This window comes from Acanthochromis polyacanthus, chromosome 2, assembly GCF_021347895.1.
Source record: "Acanthochromis polyacanthus isolate Apoly-LR-REF ecotype Palm Island chromosome 2, KAUST_Apoly_ChrSc, whole genome shotgun sequence".
In the NCBI taxonomy this organism is placed as follows: Eukaryota; Metazoa; Chordata; class Actinopteri; family Pomacentridae; genus Acanthochromis; species Acanthochromis polyacanthus.
The window spans coordinates 14,507,182-14,527,817 of NC_067114.1; the positions used below are offsets into that span (position 1 = coordinate 14,507,182).

Consider the following 20,636-nt stretch of genomic DNA (forward strand, 5'->3'; position numbering starts at 1 on the left):
GAATATTGAATTTCACTGACACTCCGGCCCTTAATGAGAAGCAGAACGACACCTTCATATTATAGCTTGTGCCCTGCCTCTCTCCATTTCTATGACTTGCTTTAATAAATTACTGTCCAATAAGAACTTTTATGATCTTGGCATATGTTGCCTTTTATAGGTGAAAATAATTGCGTTCTCAGATCACCCTGCCCATTCTGAACATGAGAATGAGACTAGCGGAGCCTACAAAATGAGATAGTTTCACAGTGTCTGCACAAGTCCTTCTCATTTGGGTCGTTACGCCTCCCCCTCCTTCTTCCTCAGTTTCCTGGCATACCTTCACAAGCACCAACCCCCCTTCGCCACTCTCAACTCCACTCATGCCTAAAGAGGCCTGTGCTTGCATGCCAACAGGCACTCTTAAACCCACAACCCCATCCCCCAATCGACTTCACACACACACACAAGCACGCGCGCATACACACATACAGAGAGTCTTGTTTTTGAGTTCCCACTGAAGTGTGACAGAAGCCACTTGACAGGTGACACACACACTTGATGTTATCGGGTCAGGGCCAGAGATTCAGCCTCTTGAGTGATGAGAGACTGTCACTCGCGTTGTTTATCTATGCTACAGGAGGAGAGAGAAAAGAATGACAGAGAGAAAGTGAGGGCTTCTTTCTTTCTTCGCCATATATCACTCAAGGGGGAAAAGGGGAGCGAAGGAAAAAGACAGAGCCCTGCTCCCTGCAGAAGTCTACTGTACATGTGGAATTCCTGGCCATAAACACTGACTGAAATCCCTTTCTGAACACTGAGCTCAGAGCGGATTCTCATGGTGTACATGATAATATAGTCCATTATATGGGTGTCTAGTAAAATGCCAGAGCAGCGACTCATGGGGCCCTGAAACAGAAGGGCTCTTCAGTCATTTAGAGAAATGCGCTGGAGTCGGCTCACAAATTGATGTGGCTTTGTTATCGGCATTGTCAATTGATTACACCTAGGGCGATAATGAAATAACTAATTGAATGTGTCCTCTTGTAAACAATTTGTTGAAACGCACAAAACACAAACTTGCCTCGCTCTGTGTGAGTGGCTTTTAATTAATTGAAGACCGACTCTGATAACCTTCACAAAAGTATTAGTCATGCCTTTAGTTGCAGGCAAGGAGTAATCTGGATGATAAACTCGAAGATAATACTGCAACACAAAAATCACAAGTATTTTTGTGTGGTAAATGATCTTCATGGTGTTATGTTTGGTGGTTGTGCAGCAAAAATAAGATATAACCACTGACAGTCTGTTCGTTGAAGCCAAAGTGCAGTGAAACTTAACATCTCTGCTCCGTCTTCCGCAACTGGGAGCAAGAGGTCAAAGGTCATTGTGCCGAGACTGGGGTTTCTTTGTATGGCATCATGGATATAATGGCTAAAAAAAATCCAACAGTGCAGAAGAGAGCAATTTACCACGACACAAGTGCCCCTAAACGCACTTTATAACGACACTCCTGCATCCTCTTTAGTTTGCTTTGTCTCTCTGTCTTCATTAATTTTCTGCCTTCAAGTCTGGACAGTATCATCATGGGAAACATGCACAGATCCAGGAAAAAGTTCAGCACTCGACACAGTGCGACACGTTTTCTTGTTACAATAATTATTTATTAAATTTAAAATATCTTTAGCACAGGTTAAAAATTAGACACTTCCATCTACCATGAGCGCCTTGGGATTTAACATGGTTCTAACATGGTTGAAAATAAACACTCTTAGAAACCAAAACCGTTTTTCTTCACACTTCCTCCGCTGTTATTTTCTTAAAATGTCATATTACAGTTGCTAGGGCAGAGGCAAATTTGGCATATAGATAATCATTTTTCACTGGACATAGTATTAAAAATGCAGAAGAAAAAAAACACTTTGAAAGATTTTGAAATCTCTTTCCCTTGCAAATCATCATTTGGAAAATTTGGAATGAGTCAAAATTACTTGGTATACCAGCTTCATAGTTTAATGGGTTTGCATTCATTTATCAGAAGCAAATGTGTGCCATTCTGAAATAACACACTTTAAAGCTGGTGATAGGACTTGTTTTTTGGTGAGATAACTCCAGTGGCAGCCCAGTTGTCACCGCTTTCAAGCTAAATGGTTTTTGCCACAACATTTTATTGGCTGTGGCAGACACTAAGGATATGTAATTAATTATTAAGTGTAGGCCTATGCATGTGAACGTGCAGCGGCAATGAAAGAACTACAAACAATATGGTCAGACTGCCATCCTTCCCCCCATCCTCTTATTCCCCAACCCAATGATTCCACAAACCAGTGATTTATGGCCTTTTTTTTTTTTGCCTCAGCCCTACCTTATGAAACATAAAAAAGATAACAAGTAACATGAGCAGAGCACTGTAGTAAATGGCAGGCCGATGCATTAGTTATCAGTAAGAAAACATTAACAGCAAAGACATATATTTTTCAGTTTTGAAGTTGTTTACAAACCATATCCTTGTTCACAATTTATTTATGTTTTTCCATGTTTGCTTTTTGTCGTCGTTACATGCCATATGAGAAGTCTGGATTACAAAAGTACCTGAACAAATTGCTTGTATATTAGCATGCATAGCTGTTTGGTATTTACATCCTATTTACAGACTTGAACTAAGAAGAGAAGGATCTACAATACGCTTTTCTTTCATGTGTTTCATTTACATTTCTAGGATGGAGAACAAAAAGCAGCCTCATACTGATTTGCAGAGTACACAGGACATGCACATAAAATAGAATGTTTGCCTGACTGAACAAAGTGTGTTGTTTTATGTTTTATCCCCTATCGCCGAGGAAGGAATAGCTCGTTTCTGTAACGGGCTACGTCTCTGACCAGTGCTGCCGCCGCATTGCATAACACAGATCTATTTTTTCCTTTGTCTGTATTGCGCACCAGTCTCTGAGCACAGGGGGGGCTTGGAAAGGTTAATTTACGATGTTAACCGTGCCGTGAAGGGAAAAGCAAATAGGAAAGAGCATGCACAGCACCAGAGAAGGACATTAAGCTGCTGGCTACATCTTTCTCTTTCTTGCTCCCTCTATCTGTCCAGTGACAACAGTAGGGCCCCCTGATGTGTACAAAGACATGGGGCTATCACCATCCATCATTGCAGACATACTGAGAGGATCTTACACCAGTGATCGGGCTGTAAGCAGACGCTCACTGCTGACACTTCGGTGTTTTTTTTTTTGTTTTTTATAGCATTGTGTCTTTCGTAGCTACAGAAAAATGCCCACATCAAAGTAACACATGTGCATGGAAATAAACAAAACACCCATTTTAGTTTACAGAATCAGCTTCAAACAAAGAAGATGACAGTAAAGGAAGATTCTGTCGCTACAGTGTACAATAGTGCTGTTAGAATCAATAACTCCAAAACATTATGTTACATCATATGCATAAGTACGTTTCATGTCTCTTATTTTATGGTAGTGTCCGTTTTTTTTTCTCAAAAGAATGGAAGACGTGGATATATTTAGACTGCAGACAGTGTTTGTAATCCAGGGACTTGTAACCTCCTCATGGGGTGTTGTAGTCATTAAAGATATTGCTCATTTAGTGAGAATAACATCAGTATCGCATCCTCAGTTCTCCCCACTACTACAGGTCCTTTGTCCACCTCCAGCTCATTTACAGTCAACCTCTAATATAGGCAATCAGCAGCACTATACCCTCACTGGGGGTTCATAAACACTTGATTTCACAGAACTGCCTTTGATAAAGGAGGGAGGTGACTGCCCGAGCATGTTAATGTGCTTTCCCATAAAGCTTATCTCTGACTGGGGTCACGGAGGCCAAGTGGCAGGGGGCTGATCGCCATAGCAATAAGACCCTAGAAGCTGTTACTGCAGCTTACGACCCCTCTGACAATAACAGAGCCAACCAAGGTCTACCTTTGGATAATCAAACCCCTCATCCAGGCCCATGTGGGAAATAATGTGGACATTTACTATAGTACAATTGAAATGAGGGGCGAGCACAAATTAACCTCTGGTAACAGTGAAGGGGCTCATTGTGATAGGAATCATAAATTTTTAATTGTCCACCAGCAGCAGTATTTTAAAAGCATGTAAAAACAAAATTATGAGCAGACCCACGCTATTGGGGCGCAGTTTAAACAAAGTTTAAACAACGCGATTCAAGAAAGGGGGGGGGACTGTTCCCTCAGCATTTAAAGCCAACAGATTTCTTAAGACATGTTTTTCAAGAGATGTTTTTTTCTCTGTTTGTACATTGAGCTGTGTAATTATGTTTCTTCTGTTTTTTTGTCAGGTATATGTGATGATACTGTATAATTTCATGGACTAAAGATGGGAGCTTTGAAGAACACTTTGATAGCATATGGTTATCCCCTGCTGTCTCACACTCTCTGCTCCGTAGGGGGCCCAGAAGGGATGTATTCATAACTTTCTGGACTCTGCAAACTTTTCACTTCTATAAAACTGAAGCATTACACCCTGTTCGCAGCAGGGAGAACAGCATGTATCCAATAATCTCCGCTTGAGCCACTGTAATCTCCGTTTTACACCCTAAAGACAAACCCCTAATGTCCCCACAAAACTGGCCTCCGCTCAAATGGCAAAGGAAATGTAAATAAAATCAGTACTATTACCTTCCTGACTGCCTAGTCTATTTGACCCTGAATTAGTGTGGGCAATCTTTACATGATCACAGTCAGCTTGGTGCAGCTCCCAAAAAGTCCATTCTGGGTTCTCCGTGTGCATTAACTTCATCAATTGTGTTTCAAAGCAGGCAAATTGGAATCTAGTTAAGCTGTTTTTCCTGCCGTTAATTTTCTCTCTGTTTTCTGGCTCAGGTGCAGGAGACTAAATCAAGCTGTCAGAAACCAGACTGCACAGCTAAACGGTGCAGACTGAAATGCCACCTGTCCACAGCTCCTGGCAATTTATTGTTTCCCCAATTATTTGTCTCCATAGTCGCAACTTGGGCATTTGTAAAAGTCCCCGCAGCATATATTAACTTCGATGTATTCTGAAATGTTCACATACGTCCATTATGTGCAGATCTGAGAGGTTTCACCACAGCTAAAGGTTGTGATTTCCTCCGTTGCCTAATCAAACGCTAAAGGTTTGGTTTACAACATTTATCAATGCTATTACACTGAGGTCAGCCCAGAGCATTTCTTCCAATTGAGCAATTGAGGCATTTTGGTTAATCCGATTCTTTCAACTTCCCCCCCCCCCGCCCCCTTCCCCAATCTTCTTGGGAGCCCATCTCATCTCAGCGAGGGGCTTGATGGCTAACTGCCCACCTAGAGCTCAAGCTTATGTGCCGGCCAGAATGAGGTGGGAGTAAGGGCTTTAAAGGCTCTATTATTCATCCCTGTCATTAGCTATGTGACATAAGGAGGTCTGTTCTGTCTTTACTGTCGTCTGGCTATTAGAACAACCCTCATCCATAGCATCTCTGGATTAGAATCCATGCCATTTTCTATGATATAATTTACAAGGCCTCTTTTAGCTTAAACACTCAAATTACAGACATACAAGTTAAATATTCTGTGAGTAATGTGTGGATGTACGCGTGATATGTTGAGCTCATACATGTGAATCATTTTTCAAGAGTCTTAGGTCAGCCTGGAGGTCAGGATTAAAGCAGGGCAGTTGACATGGGTTGCGTCGCTGTAATCCTTTCACCTTTGAACCCACTCCCATTGCCCCTCACCATGTCTAACTTGAGGTCACTGCTAATCATGACACTCCAGCCGACATAGACTCTCTCAGGCATTGAGCCTGTTTGTCAGTGTGGAGGCTTGTGTCTGAGAGGGAGGAGAAAAGAGCGTCCATGTGCAGGTGGGAGGAGCTGCTGAAAAGGGACTTATTTTTGCCTAATTATTTTTCTTGCAACAATAATTAAAATGCTTATTACAGAAGTCGCCCAGATAATGCTGTGACCCCAAAGGTTAGTGTTAAAGTGACTAGTTTACATTATTTCAGTTGTCAATGACACTAAAGAGAAGAAACCAGTCAGTGTTGTGTGTTAAAGCAAATTCAGAACTCTTCACGGTTTCTGCTGGGAATAAAAATGATATGGCATAGTAATCAAAATCATCCAAAGTCGATCTAGAAATCAAAACTTAATTAATTAAAGCTTCAGATTTTAGCATCATGCTTTTTCCGTGGTACACTTAACAGAATTCTTGCTGAAACGCACAGTGGGAATTGTAACATATTGCTTTAAGCTTTTTTAAAATTTTTTACAAAGTCTTTTTTTATCAAACAAACATTCATTTAATATAGCTGTTAATATTTTGTACTGTTATTCAAGTCATGGAGTCCAGCTATCTGGTAAAACATCATCTGAGTGTAAAACAACCTCTCCTTAAACAGCTCCCCCTGCATTGCAACTCTCTTGTGCTGTTTGAATGAATCTTTAGACTAACTGGAAGGGTTGCATCTTAGTAGCGTTTTTACCTTCTTACAATTCAATGTTTTTTGCTTACCGTATTTAGACATAGTTCATCTTTGTGGTCATTTTGACTTTATTGCGTGATGTAGTGGTTGTCCATATATAGGCCTTAAACCATATCTTGAAATTAATCGGAGTGGCCATCTTTGTCTGTCTTACAGGTTGTTTTTCTGCCCAGTGTGCAGCCTCTTTGTTTACTCTGTCACTTGGCCTCAATGTGTATCTGCTTCAGTGGTCAACAGGCTGCAGACACACACACACAAGCCACCCAGTGATGACACTAATGGAGTGTTTAGTCAGGAAGGCATGGACTTATTAACCAGTTGAGAGAATGGGCTAGATGATAATCAAATAAAGTAGAGATAAGGTAATAAGCTGAGCTTATAGAGTAAGCTACGCAGGGTTTATCCCAACTGACATGACACTTGTATGCTGCTACTCGCTGAAACACACAAGCACAGTACTTTATTAACAACGAAGCTGGTCTGTTTATCACATTGCTCATAGAAATATAGAATATGAATATCTCCAAAATATTGCTACAAAATGCTGTCTTTCTGTCTGGATGAGGCACCTCGATTGCTCATTATCGGTATGATCTCTTTTCTTAATCCAAAAACAAGATTGTGGAGCTACTTTATCCTGATACCCCACTGGCTATGGAGGTGGATTGACTGCTTTGCTGAAACAGATTATATCTGCCCAGGACAAGAGGGAGATGGGAGAAGGATGAAGGAAACGAAGATGGGAAAGGACAGGGATGAGGAATTGGAGGGAAGACGTGGAAAAGAAAGGGACGAACGAGTCTAGGAAAGAGGCTGGTGAATGGGGGAAGGAACAAGAAGAGAAGAAAAGAGGGAAGGCTGATTAAGTAGGGCCCATATGAGGGAGGAAGAGGAGAGAAAGGCAGAGGACGGGGCCCAATAGGGGGTAAATCTGAATCAGTGGAGCTCTATATCCCTCATATCCCTGCCCCCCGCCTCTCTCCCACATATCCATCATGTTAATATACATACAGCGCGGCCCTCTGGGTAATATATCTTTGACCTGTGATTACGCTAACAGCTTATTGTTTGCACACTGAACAATCCCATTATGTCGACGATCTGTTTACATACAGCCTTGCTGTTTAGATTAGCATGGTGTGTGCATGCCTCTGTGTGTGTGTGCGTGCATGTGTCTGTCATAAAAGGACCAGTTATGTGTTTGTTTGTGTGCACACATTCTGTATCTGAAGGTGTTCAACTATGCGTCTTGTTTTGATCTGGGTTAATGTTTCAGATAAAAGCACACCTGCTGCCTGACTATGAGAACGGAGGAACGTCACTTCATTTGGTAGTTCCAGTATTGCATTCAAAAAATAGAAAAGCAAACAAAGTGGAAAGCCGTGAGGCTCAAAGAAGCACTTTCTCTGTGTCTTCTGTCTTTTCCACATCCAACATCTCCCTTTTGAGTGACATCTTCATCCTAGCTGTATTTTAAATCTTCTTTAACTAATCACTGCTAAGTCATAAGACCTAATTTCAAGTTTGTTTACATGTTGACTGTAAATACCTTCATGTGATTTAGTGTGCTCTGACAACATTTGATTTAAGGAGATTTCCTTGTACAAATTGACTGTACAGTAGAACAAACAAATGGTACCCACATGTCTTCTGCTTTTCTGCTTTTTGGTTTACGCTGATTATTGTTATCAGATTTTTATTGTTTTTACTCCAAAAGGAAACACACCAGAGTGTAAGTTCCTCCCTGCTTGACATTTATTTTTAACTCAGTGAAGATGTTTCTTAGCGTTGTCCAGAAAGCGTACAGATGGAGTGGGCAGGCATTAAAGAATCACAGGAGCTAACAGGTATTTAACCACAAGGCTGAACATCTGGTTGAACTGAGGGCCATGCTCATTAACACAAAGTTAACCTCAGACAGGACGCGAGGTCATGACAGCCCAGAGAGCTGCATGACGCCTTAACAGTTTGAGGTCAAGGAGTTATTGGACTCTCCAAGGAGGTCAGAAAGAAATATCATACTGGTGATCAGACCAGTAAAATACACTAAGAAAAGCCCAGCATAGCCTTATTTTTTTGTCAAAACATCTATTTTTCCTATCCATCCTTACTGCCAGACCTTCCTTTCTCTGCTTTCCTCTTGAACTCCTCTGTCACTGCGTGGACTCATTGAGACGTGAAAATCCCTTTGACACAGGATGAATAGACAGTTGCTGGCAGGATGCCCCATGCCACTTTGTGTGCTGCCACTTAATTGGAGCGCCCCAGTTTGCCTTCCCTCGTCTCTTCTTCTACCTACGCTTACTGTGGCCAGGTTCTGTCTGACATCAAACGGGAGTGTTTGTGCCCCTTTTAAGAGTTTACACCGCATCAGCACCGCTGTTTAGTGGAGGACAACCTCTCACAATGGGAGCGGGAGACATGAAACTGTTGCTGTCATGTTACTGTGCATTTTCTCAAGTCAAAGCAAACAGGTGTAAAGCTGACAAACAGCTTGCATTGGTTTAAAGAGTTTACCCACTGTCCACCTGCGCATCCTCCTCTATGAATAGTGGTCACGTTCCATCTACAAGTCAACATGCAAAGTACAGCATCTGAGACTATACATAGTGCACATACTGTACATATATACAGCGAAGTATTTGAGTGGCGCTGTGTAAGATTGTGCATCTGTATGCATGCGCTCATACAGTATGTAATGTGAGTGTTTCAAAGTGAGCATTTGTTTTGTTTTCCCCATTGCCATGTGCATAAATCGGTGGCATTCAACGCTGAACTCTCCTCACGAGGCTCTGTAGGGACATGCAGCGGAAAAAAGTGGGGACATTAGAGGGGGTCACTGAAAATACATGGGCTCCTGGATGCACAGCAGACACTGAGAGGTAGAGGATGCATGAGAGTGGAGATGAGGTGTTCAACGAGCTAGTATTCTTCCTGTTGTCCATGCAAAGGTTTTCTGTCTTCACCACTGAGGTGTTCTTCTTTGAGGTCGTCTGTTCATTGGCTTGGCATGTTATCTGTCAGTCCATTTGGTTTTCTTCATAGTCCATAGAAGACGGAGGTTCAGAGTCCTAATGTCTACATTACAGTCAATGAGGTGTTCTTTCTTCCCCCCCATGTGTAGGCTCAGGATTGGAATTCAAACCATGCAAAGAAAAAAAATGAGCCCCTCGCAGACTGACAGCAGCTTTGATCCAGCAGTTCCAACATGGATCTGGGGAAGGTGGGGGCAATTATTGCAATGGGAAGTAATACATGAATAGATATTGGGTGACAAATGTAAATAATGACATCAAATAATATGTCAAATGTAAAAAAAACAAAACTTAAAAGTAATAAGTCAGGCTCGTGGCTTCAGTGTATTTGCCCGCTTTTCCTTTTCTGTTTATCTGGTTCGCAGTGAAACTGACTGACAATACCAAAGGAATCTCTGCTTTATCATCCTTGTAAGGTGGTCAAATAATAATTATTACCTATACCTAATGCCTGTATGGATCTATTCAAATACATATGAAAAGTGTCCAGATATCTACAACTGTGTCTATCAGAAAAGAAGTTCAAGTATTTTAAACTTTTAAAAAGGTTGTCTGAAATATCCACATACGGCAATTTGTGATCTAACAGGGCGGTAAATATACACTATAGTCTGGTCCATGCTGCTGTCTTCATTCATTTCTATTTACATGTACTAGTGTGGATATTGGAGAGGAAGACTAGGCTGTTACGTAAAGAGAATAAGAAGAATAAGAAGTACAATTTTTACAGTCCAAATAACTCTAAAGACTAGAGAAATGGTACTTGAAATGATAATTACATGGGCTCTGAATAGGTAAGAAGAATACTGATTTAATATGGAAAATATCGAACCATGAGTACTCTATCCACCGTAATGAAGGTTTATGAATTTGGTGAGAGCGACTTGGTATGTTTCCTATACTAGGAATAAGAATAAATTTTACTATGATCTATTTACAGAAGCATGCATCGGTGATCTTCCCACCGAAGAGAAAATAGTCCTTCCAATGTATTTATGTGGCGTCATCGACCGTCTCATGATTATGAATTTGTCCACATTTTTTTTGTTCGTTTGTTTTTTCATGTTTTGTAGAAAAAAGCTGGAGGTAAAATATCAGGGAGGGAAACTGGAGTAGTAAGAGGCTTTCAAGAATTTCACTGTAGGGATTTTGAGGGATTCTGGTGGGTCTTGTCTGTTGTTCTTCAGCGAAGTCATTTTGAATGTTGTGCTTTGTAGGTGTCTTGGTGCGATTGGTCAGCCGCTCTGATGTCATCACTGCTCATTTGTTGGGTTGTCTGTTAACAAAGAGAGACGGTGGAGGGAGGAGAGGGGAGAAGAGGAGGGGATGGACAAGAGAAGAAGAAAAAAATAAGTCATTAAAGTGTGACTCAGACCACAATTCTGTCAAACAATAATTGTGTGAGTACGTGCACAGAGGAATGGCTGAGACTGAGTGAAGTCCACATTGTGAGCTATATAGGACCCTTGTCTAAACTCTGTCTCCTTGTCTGGGGTTTATGGTGACACGCAGTGAGTCAGTGCCGCTGTATTTGGAGGCTGGGGTGGGCTCTGCTGTCACGGGTGCCAGTGTAAAAACAAAGGCAGAGTGACCACCCTGTGAGTGTACATGGAAAGCCCACTTGGCTGAGATTCAGAGTGACAGTGGCGTCAGCATGGGGGGTGACTCTATAATCAGCTTCAATTAAGGCCAAGGAGAGACGAGCAAATTCATTGCTTCGTGCCGGCTCTACGTTATCCGATCTGTTTGTGACATACTCCGATAAAACATAAAAGATACTACTCTTTATTCTGTTTTGTGCCTTGAATTACACAAAGTTTGGTGAGGCGCTAAAACATCTTGTGTACCGTGGAAAGGATGATTCATGTTGCCAGAAGGAGAGCTTTGTGGGTGGGCCATTAGACACAGAGACCGGAGTGGAATTCAGCTACTATCTACTGGAGATCCAATTACACGACCCTGCTGTAAAGGTGCCACCTGCGCCCATTATAAATCATCATAAACAAAGAAAGTATTGACGTTGCGTTGCATACCATTACAGCTCCAGTCATGCATGTAAAATACAAAGTTATCTTTTCTATTCAGTTTCTCCAAAGATTGGGTTTTTTATTAGCTTTATTAGCTCTTTATTGTTTACTTGTCTTCTAGATTGAGAATTAAGATTTTATTTACCCCATTGTTATGTTTTTATGAACAGCCATCTTCGATATTACTGGTATTTCCGGTAACGTGTACAAATAAATACACACACTAGATCCAGCTTCGTCAGTGGCCGCCCCTATGGTGACATGGCCTCTGTTTGCCTTCTGCTACTTGCAGCACAAATCAGTGCAAGTTACCCATCTCTGTTTTGTCCACCTTTTACACAGCAGTGAGCCATGTTCTATGAGCTAATATCCTCGCAACTGAGATCACAGCCATTGCCCCGGGGCATGCTACATCCACTCTCACAGAACAGCAACCGTCAAGTCTCCAGCCCTTCAAGACAGAATGTGGTCCCAGGGTGTGTGATAACAGAGAATGTGATGGGAATGCAGGGCCATTTGGACCTCCAAAGCCAGGTGTTAGCACTTCAGCTCACTGCCTCATCAATAATTGACAGAGGCAAACCAATCAGAACAATTTGCTCCCCACAGCGAAGTGCTAGAGCAGCCTAACACCAGTGAATCATTAATGAGGCAATTAGCTGAAATGGTTAGACGGTTAGCCCTCGCTGGCAGCACTCCTGCGACTCTACTGTGACGGTTCTCCTTATATAGGAACAGCGCATGATGTACAGGCCAACACAAGCCGAGGGGGAGAAAGAGCAGAATCACCCAACAGCGCCTGGATACAGAGCTCAGTGTCCTTAAGGTTGGAGTGTAACTTGGGGCAGTGATGCCAGCTCTCCATCTGTTGACCACAGCTCAGAGGGCCAATAATGGGAACAAACCCAATTGGCCATTACCATGGGAGATTGACCTTTATTGGTTGTTGTTACCATTGCACAGACCAACAGAAGCTGTCTCCCGGGTGATTCAAGTGTGGGAGAGCCTTTATGGACATGGATGAAATCGACCTCGGTGACATCACTCAAACACGGGGAAAGCAGCAGCAGCAACAACAATAACAGCAAAGATGGAGTTTGCCTTTGAAGAGCAGAGATCCTGGATTGTTGTTTGAGAGGAAAATCAAAGCCCCGAGGGAGCTGCTCACAAAGCCTCATCGATCGGCCATATTGGAACCATTTCATAGTTTATCGATGCTCCTCTGCCTGCTCTCTCAGCCCTGGGTCCAGTACAGGCTCAATTAAACCAGCAACCTTGATCTCAGGAACAAGCCATGCAAATACTACATACTGCATAGATTCTTCCCAAACACACACACACAAAAATGCACACTCTCATCATAAGTAAATATTTTTTTCACACTGTCCATTTTATCCAGGCCAAATGGGATTCTAATGATGTTATTGTCCCTCATTTGCAGCTTTTCCCTGCAAAAAATCCCCCACTATTTCCCTTTAAATTTTTAGCTCGACAATCATCCTAATGTGTTCTCAGTTTCAATATATCTTTGTGATCGAGGGATATGGAATAGAGGTGAAAAAGCAACAGCAAGAGTGAAAGGGAGGAGGGGCTGTGTTGCATAATAAACTTGAGGGGTTGGCTGCAGTATAACCGCATAGGAGGCAGTTGTGTGCAGGGGTTGTCCAAGAGTTTTTACAGGGTTTCATTCTAAACAGGGACTGTAAAATCGCAGAGGAAAAGTTGAGTGAGTAAAGTGAGGAAATACTTTTTTGCTGAAACAAACAAAAAATAAATAGAAACTTAGACCTCTGTGACACCACATTCTGCTATGAAGACATCTAGCACAAGTATTTGACTTTCTAGGATTCACTTAAGAAACATTGATAATATTGACAGCAAGCCCCATGCATGGAGTATAAGAGAAATACAAGCAAAGCTTGATCCTTCATCAATACATCCATGTCTTTTTAGATATCACAACATATTTTAAAATCCGTTTGAGATAAGGCAGTTTGCAGGAAGAGGAAAATAGCTCCTGTGTTCACTTAATCATTTGCCGCCATTTTAAAAGTCTTGGATTCGATTTCCTGCAAAGTCTGAAAAATTCCCTACGGTGTATTAGTTAGTCATGCTTCACAAAGCAATCAGTGTGGGAATAATTTAGTACAGCGATAGCATGAGGAGCTATAGAGCATGCTTAATGTCTGTTATCTACATCCATTTGATAATTATAAATTTAGATCTGTTTTAAACCCAAAAATATGTGAAATAAGAGTCCAAGTGTTCACCTTAACAGACTGTAGCCTGTGAAAGGCAGTCAAACATTGTCACAAAGCTTGTTGACGCCAACTTTTTGAAGAATATTTAGACTTCCAGGAGTCAGAGAGTCATAGATTCAACTAGCTGCGAACAGGTCAAAAGGGAGAAAATTGAATCTGTCAGAAATAACAAAAAGTATTAAAAGGGTCAGGGTAACCACAATAAAAATGAAATAATTATGTAAGAGTACATCAAAGTCATTTACTATTTATTCTTTGATTTAATAGTCTCTTAATCATGAGTTGCACTTGAAAAATGTCTCTGTTTTAACCACAGCTTTTCTCAGAACAACATAGGAATCATTCTCCATTGTCTAATTGGCTATGTTAATTCAGAAAATTCAGTCCAAGTTCAACAGCTTGTCCAGAAAATGTAAATTTGATCATGTGCTTTTGTTCTGTTCAGGTGGGGGGAAAAAATACAGCAATGAATACAATGAACCCTTCTCGTAAATAAAATCCTCCATATATATTGAAAACAAAAGATTTAGCAATTATATTTCTTTTCATGTATGTGCTCTGATAATTCTTGCTCTTGAAAAAATAGTCCAAACAATTGATTAGCAGCTGGGTCAACCCGTGCTGCTGATATTGACACTTGTGCAGATATTGTAGACAGCTAGTCTCTGTTTAATGATTGCTGTTCACTTTTATAGCCCTCTCAGGATGCCGTCTTCAATAAATATTTGCAAACAGGAAATTTGCAGTATGACTTGAGAGAGTCATAACCCTGGCACCTATGTGTTTTGAGATTAACATGTAATTAAAATAGTAAATCAATATTTATTAAGCAGCAGTACAAAACAAATGAGACATGTAGTCGGGCCGTATAATGAGCCACTGGATAGAGGAAGTGCCTTTTAAGGGTAGCATTCTGCAATACGTAGATTTACAAATACAGGCAACTTAGATATCTGCAAAATTGCTTTTAAAAAAATCAATTATGCATACTGTAAATCATTGGAAAGAGACATACATACACACATCAATGCACTCCACATACATAAGAGCATTTACGGATCCCTGCACGGAAATCGCACCTCGCACCGGGACCCCCTTCCTTCCTAAACCACACCTTTTTAATGTGGGGTCTACACTTCTCCATTTATTCACCACAGCTTTCCCACAGTTATCATTTTAAGCTTTTCTCACAGAAGCTACAGCTGCAGAGAAAAGAGCACCTGAAAACCCTCCAGCGCTCACATTTCCGAGCACAAAGCACGAGGAGTGAAACAGTCCATGGTTTCCAGCATGAAAAAGTGAAGATGTTAAAAGCTTAATGGACTGCTCCTCTTATTGTTTAAAAATTGCTCGACATATAAATGGCTGAAGAAAGAACGAACAGCCATCATTGGTTGGCCTCAATTATGCATTGAAAATAAAGTTATGAGCTAGTGGCTGAATTATTGATGCTGGCACCGGGAACAAGAGCATGTTGGCAATGTGTCACTGCTTTTTTGCTGATGCTTCATCTTGTATTGATAATTTTTCATCTAAAAAGCCCATGAAGTCTTGATCTGTGAAAGATGGAAAAACACACCGTGAATATTGGAAATCTAATGCAATATTACTGGAAGAAGGAAACAGATAACACAACATCGAGTAACATAATGGAAAATAAAAAATATTTCAAAGGAAATGCGGCTACAAAACAAGACGCAGATCCAGCCAGTGTGAGCTTCTTGATACGCTATAGTTTCTCCATTTACAGAACTGAGACAATACCGCCTCATTTCGTGTGCGATGGAAGTGTTACGCTATCGCCGATATTTCCGTATATGTGTGTACTATATGTGTTCAAAATAGGGGAAAAAAAGCCTTAATGCTCTTAGTCTTGGGACTGTCCCGTACGGGTGACACATTTCCTGAGATGCAAATGCTAGTGGTTCATCTGCTGATAGCCTCTCGCTATCCGATTGGCCTCACTGACTCAGTTACCTACGCTTACAAGATAGAAGTGTGCACACAAGTATGAGCAGAGCAAGGAAAACATATGCCCATTGCAATAGACTACAGAATTAAATGCATGAATTAGAAATAATCATGAATTTCAACTGTTCATCTTCAAGTAGCTTTCATCAAAACCAGCAGGTATGAGTGAGGAAAAGAGAAACAAAGCAAAGAAACAAAGTGAAACTATGAAAAACAAAAACAAAACTGAACAACAAAGTCAAAAAAGTCAGAAATCGAGAAGTCCAAAGGACTCTTTCCTGTTGCTTTCATCAAATACAGCGTTACTCCACAGGGATGTACATTTGTGTTTTTCCATTTTTACAGACAAATATTATATTTCACACTCTGGTTGTTTTTTCCACAAATTTTAAAGTGTGTTTGGAGATAACCGCTATTATTGCTGTTCAGAGAGAGTACACTCTGAGATATAGAAATAAATGCACATATGTTGTCCCCGTAATGTCTTCAGCGTCAGGGAGAGTGAAAAGTGTCCTTATTTCGGAGTCAGATTGCTCAGTTTTGTAGCCTGCCAGACCGGTGGAGTGTGACTTTCTAACACTGCAGTGAGTAGTGTACTGCAGCTCGCTTCACTGCCTCTCTTAGTCATCTTTCTTTAAGGTCCTCATCCTTCTTTCACCCCAGCGAAACACATTGTGACAAAAACTCTAATCCCGCGAACTCATTAAGGCCCCAAAATTATCACGGAGGAAATCGTTAATATTTATCATGATGGACTTTAGTGTGGAAACTCCCTGTCAGTTAGTCGGAATGAATCAAACAGCTCTCAGCTCGTCTCTCTGTGGACATTTTGAACATTATTTTCTTTCCGGTTCACCGGGGTAACGTTGGTGTCAAAGAGACTGTAGCACAGACACAGATTGCCCAATCGGATCCCGTGTTTACAGAATAAGCCACAATGAGAGCGACACCGCACTCATTTTGTGTTTCACAATCTGCGGCCGTTCAGCAGCGTCTGCACAGACAAACACGCTGCGAAGTGAATATCTTTCAGTGTTTGTTAAAGACGCATGAAACTAATGTTCGTCTATCTTTTTCCTTCTTTGTGGCTGTGTTCTAATTTCTCATTTAAGCGCAAACCGAGCTGCAGTTCCCCCCGATTTGATTTTATCTTGATGCTCTTAATTCACAGATATAGACTTTTTAGTCAGAAAAGCATCTTTTATCTCCTTCCGTAAAGTTCAGTTTGAGAATGTGTAAAGCCAGCCTGATGATGAATTTACTGCTTCACACTCAAGTTGAGGTCAAGAGAAAATTCAGTTCCCTCTCAAATTAGAAAGCATTTAAATCTCAGTTTTATTATACAACACATTGAATGCCGCCAAAATAAATTTGTTTTTTTATTATTTAAATTATTTTTAGCAGACATTTGATATAGAATTTCAGTATTTGATCTTACATTAAATCATTTTACAGTTTTTCTAATTGAGTTATTGCATAATAGTGAATATTATACATGCAAATGCATTTACTTAAAAATATTTTTTGGAGTTAAGTCAAAACATACATAAATGTGATTCTCTCAAAAAAGTAAACAGAATGATGCCACTGAAATCGTCTTTAACTCTCTTAAAAGGCAGCTGACATTTCCAACAAGCATAGAACGAAAAAAGCTCAATGAATCATCTGTCACCGTTTTAACACAAAAAGAAGGTTATACGCTGACAAAGACAGTGGGATCAAAAGAACCATACAGAAGTGAAACTGGGCTGAAAAGCGAGTGCCTGTGAAAATTTCTCACGAAGTATTATGACTGGCTTCAGCCCGCAGCCAAGTTTAGGCCAGTCACAGTCAGAATATCTGCCTGCATGATTCACCCAGCAGCGCTCGGGGTTAATGTGGCACTGCTGGGACGTTGCAGTGGATGTCTGAGTCAAGCGACCACAGGTTTACGCTTCAGTTGTGCTTGGCCATACCTCTACCTCTCCAGCCTACTCATGAGAACCTCTGGATGTGCAGTTCACTCTGCATTGTGGCATTGTGGATATTTTTTTTCTGCTCCGTGTCAGTTTCGTGCCGCCGTGACTCAACTTCTGTCACGCTTCGGTCTTTCATTTGTGCAGCGGCGACTGCTGAGATGCTTTTCCTTTTATTTCCGATAAATGACAGATTTTATGTTCAACTGGCAGTCAAAGGCCACTGTTAACCTTTCCACACCTCCGCAACCGAGTGTGTTTTTCACCTCATTTGTGAGGTGTGAGATGTGTGCTGTTAGTGTCACCCACTCCCTTCCCTTCCAAGGTCCCATAATGTTAACCTGTGGAGGAGCCGCTGAGGAGATCAATACCCATCAGACTGCTAAAATAAATACATTTATCACACCCTGATACTTGCTACGCCGCGCTGCTACAGCCTGTTACATCTGATTGGAGGCAAAGATACTCAGGCTCATCCAGCAGCTATAGAAGCTAATATCAAACTGTCTTCTACCGTTTCTATTTAAAAAAAAAAAAAAAAAGAAGAAGTCACGTAACCCAGATTTTTTTTCCATTTGTGTGGTTTTGAACAAGAAGATGACAGGCTTGTAGCTTTCTCCGACTCAAAAAGAACAATACTTGAGCGCGTTCTCCTCCGTTTGCTCTGGGTTGAACAGCTCTCTGGGTTTTAAAATCTCATCTGAGGAAAATGTTCCTTCTGTCCTCCCTCTGCTGCAGATAAAGAACAGGCGTTTGAGTAATTATGGTGCATTATCGCCAAGGAACGTTTCATTGCTACATTTTAAGCTGTGTAGTGAGCGGTGACAAACGAACGACCATTTTAATTTCTATCAGGAGGAAAAACACATGGCTGGAGCCAATGAAGTCAGCTCTCTCATTCTGCCACTGACTGAGACCATCTGGACCAAATAAAGTTTTTCCCTTTGAATCAACAGCTGTTGGAAATTACACAGGAACACTCCTTGTCTATATATCAGTCTTTTTTGTTTCTTTCTTTGCACTCCTTTTAATACCAGCACTGTTTGTTTTAGGGTTTTAGTTAAGTGCCAGATTTGATCAGTGCTCACAGAAGAAAGCAAAATAAAACATGACTTTCTAGATGCACCTGTTTCCTCTCTTTTATTTTTTTCCCTCTGCACACGTCTTTCACTCGGTATCTTTCTTCTCTGTAACCCTGCCTGTGCTGCGGTGGTAATCGAAGGGTTGACCATGTCAGTCAATCTGTCAGTGGCTGACAGTTTTACAACACGTGCACTACACTGATGGGTACCATCACTCATGTAACGATTGTCCTCCACACTGAAATAAAAAGGCGAGACAGACTGAGAGGGTTGTAGATGATTGAACAAACGGAAGTTAGAGGCAGCTGAGTAAGAATAACGGTTTGCGTGTCTAACCCAAACACAGTGGGAGGAAAAAACAGTAAATTTTATCTCAGTTTCATCTCTGTATGATCTTTTTTTTTCTTCAAAATTTTCATAAGGTCTGAACCGAGAGGTAGATTTTCCTCTCGTGCTGCAGAGATGGAATCGCAGCGGTTTTGTCTTTCCACTGGCCAGAATTTGTTCCACTCTTCTGTCAGATACGATTTTTAACACTTCATTTCATCCTGGACTGTTAATATACAGCCAAGTCATTAACATATTTTTCGACCATGATTGTTTTTAAAACCCTGCACGTATATGTTTAAAGAAATATCTGTTAAAATGACCTTTTTTTGGTACATTGTCCTGTCAAAAACGTTGATCTGCAATGTCATTAACTAAAACATGCTGAGACACTTGACACTCGTGTTGCGTGCAGCTCATTCATTTACACTCTTGTATGTTCCACTGAGATGGCACATTCAGTCACTTTGTCAACTTTTTTCACTTTTCCGTACTTGTTTTTGAAGGATTTTTTTTTCAATGCGCGCCCGACAGCAGACAGTGACGGGAAACACGAGGAATAAGTTCCTGGTCGAAGCTGACGGCACATGTCCTAGACGGCTGGGTCAGCAGGAAGCCACAAGTATGCACACTTGAGCCTGGAGTTTTACTTTTACATTGCAGCCAAATCGAGGGATATAAATGACCTGATGGTTTCAAGAAAATGCAGTTATGGTTGGCAAAACATGAACGAGAAACGGCCGTTTTATTTATTTCCTAATAGAATTGAAGAATTTAATGTGCATTTAGTGCTTCTCATTTTATGCTATTTTGCAGTTAACTCAAACAGCAGCTGTGTTTCTTTGCACAGGGATGCAGAACACGATCAAGCAGTCCCGGTCAGATGAGACAAAAAGTGAGAAAAGACAGCAACTATTCAAGATGCAGAGGGCTGTTTCACTGCAACATCTTTTATTTCATTTGAACATTTTCATCAGTCAAATTCATAATTAAATCAGTTGAATTTTTAATCACGGCCACTTACAGTCGAAATAGGCTGAGATCTGCTCTCTAATGAGTCTGACATTTGACAGAGGTGTTGATTAATTAGGAAAATTCATGCTGTAAATTGAAAAACGGCACAAACAGTAGTTTCTCTGGAGATCCAGGGAAGGGGAAGTCCTAAGTGTTCCCCAGAAAGCAGGGGGACAAAGCTGCCCAGAGGAGAGAGGCAACGGAGCCAATCTGTTTGTCTGTTTATGGGGAAAGGCAGCAGAAGCATGCTGCCACCCCGCGCTGTCATATGGGAACCAGGCTCCCACAAACACACGCCTAATGACTCAATTTATTCACCCCGTCACCATCTCTTCATCTTTGCCTTTCTGTTTTTTTCTAATGATTTTGCACATATGTGCTTCTAGTTTTCTGTCCCCATTCCTGTGTTCGACTTCTGGGTGCAAGGTTGCATCGTTTCTGTGTAGAACGGCTGCCCTCATCCCATTACAAACTTAAAGCAGGTGCAGCAGCAGGGCCGAATA

The 20,636-nt window shown here is 41.2% G+C and overlaps 1 protein-coding gene across 1 annotated transcript in view; it reads right to left on the reverse strand.

Annotated features, from left to right (window-relative positions):
- Positions 1-1,621: 1,621 nt before the first annotated feature.
- mafa (v-maf avian musculoaponeurotic fibrosarcoma oncogene homolog a (paralog a)) overlaps positions 1,622-20,636 on the reverse strand; it is an 80,718-nt gene continuing 61,703 nt past the window's right edge. The window contains exon 3 of the mRNA XM_022190326.2: positions 1,622-10,772. The gene's annotated coding sequence lies outside the window, so the exon portion shown is untranslated. The remainder of the gene's footprint in view (positions 10,773-20,636) is intronic.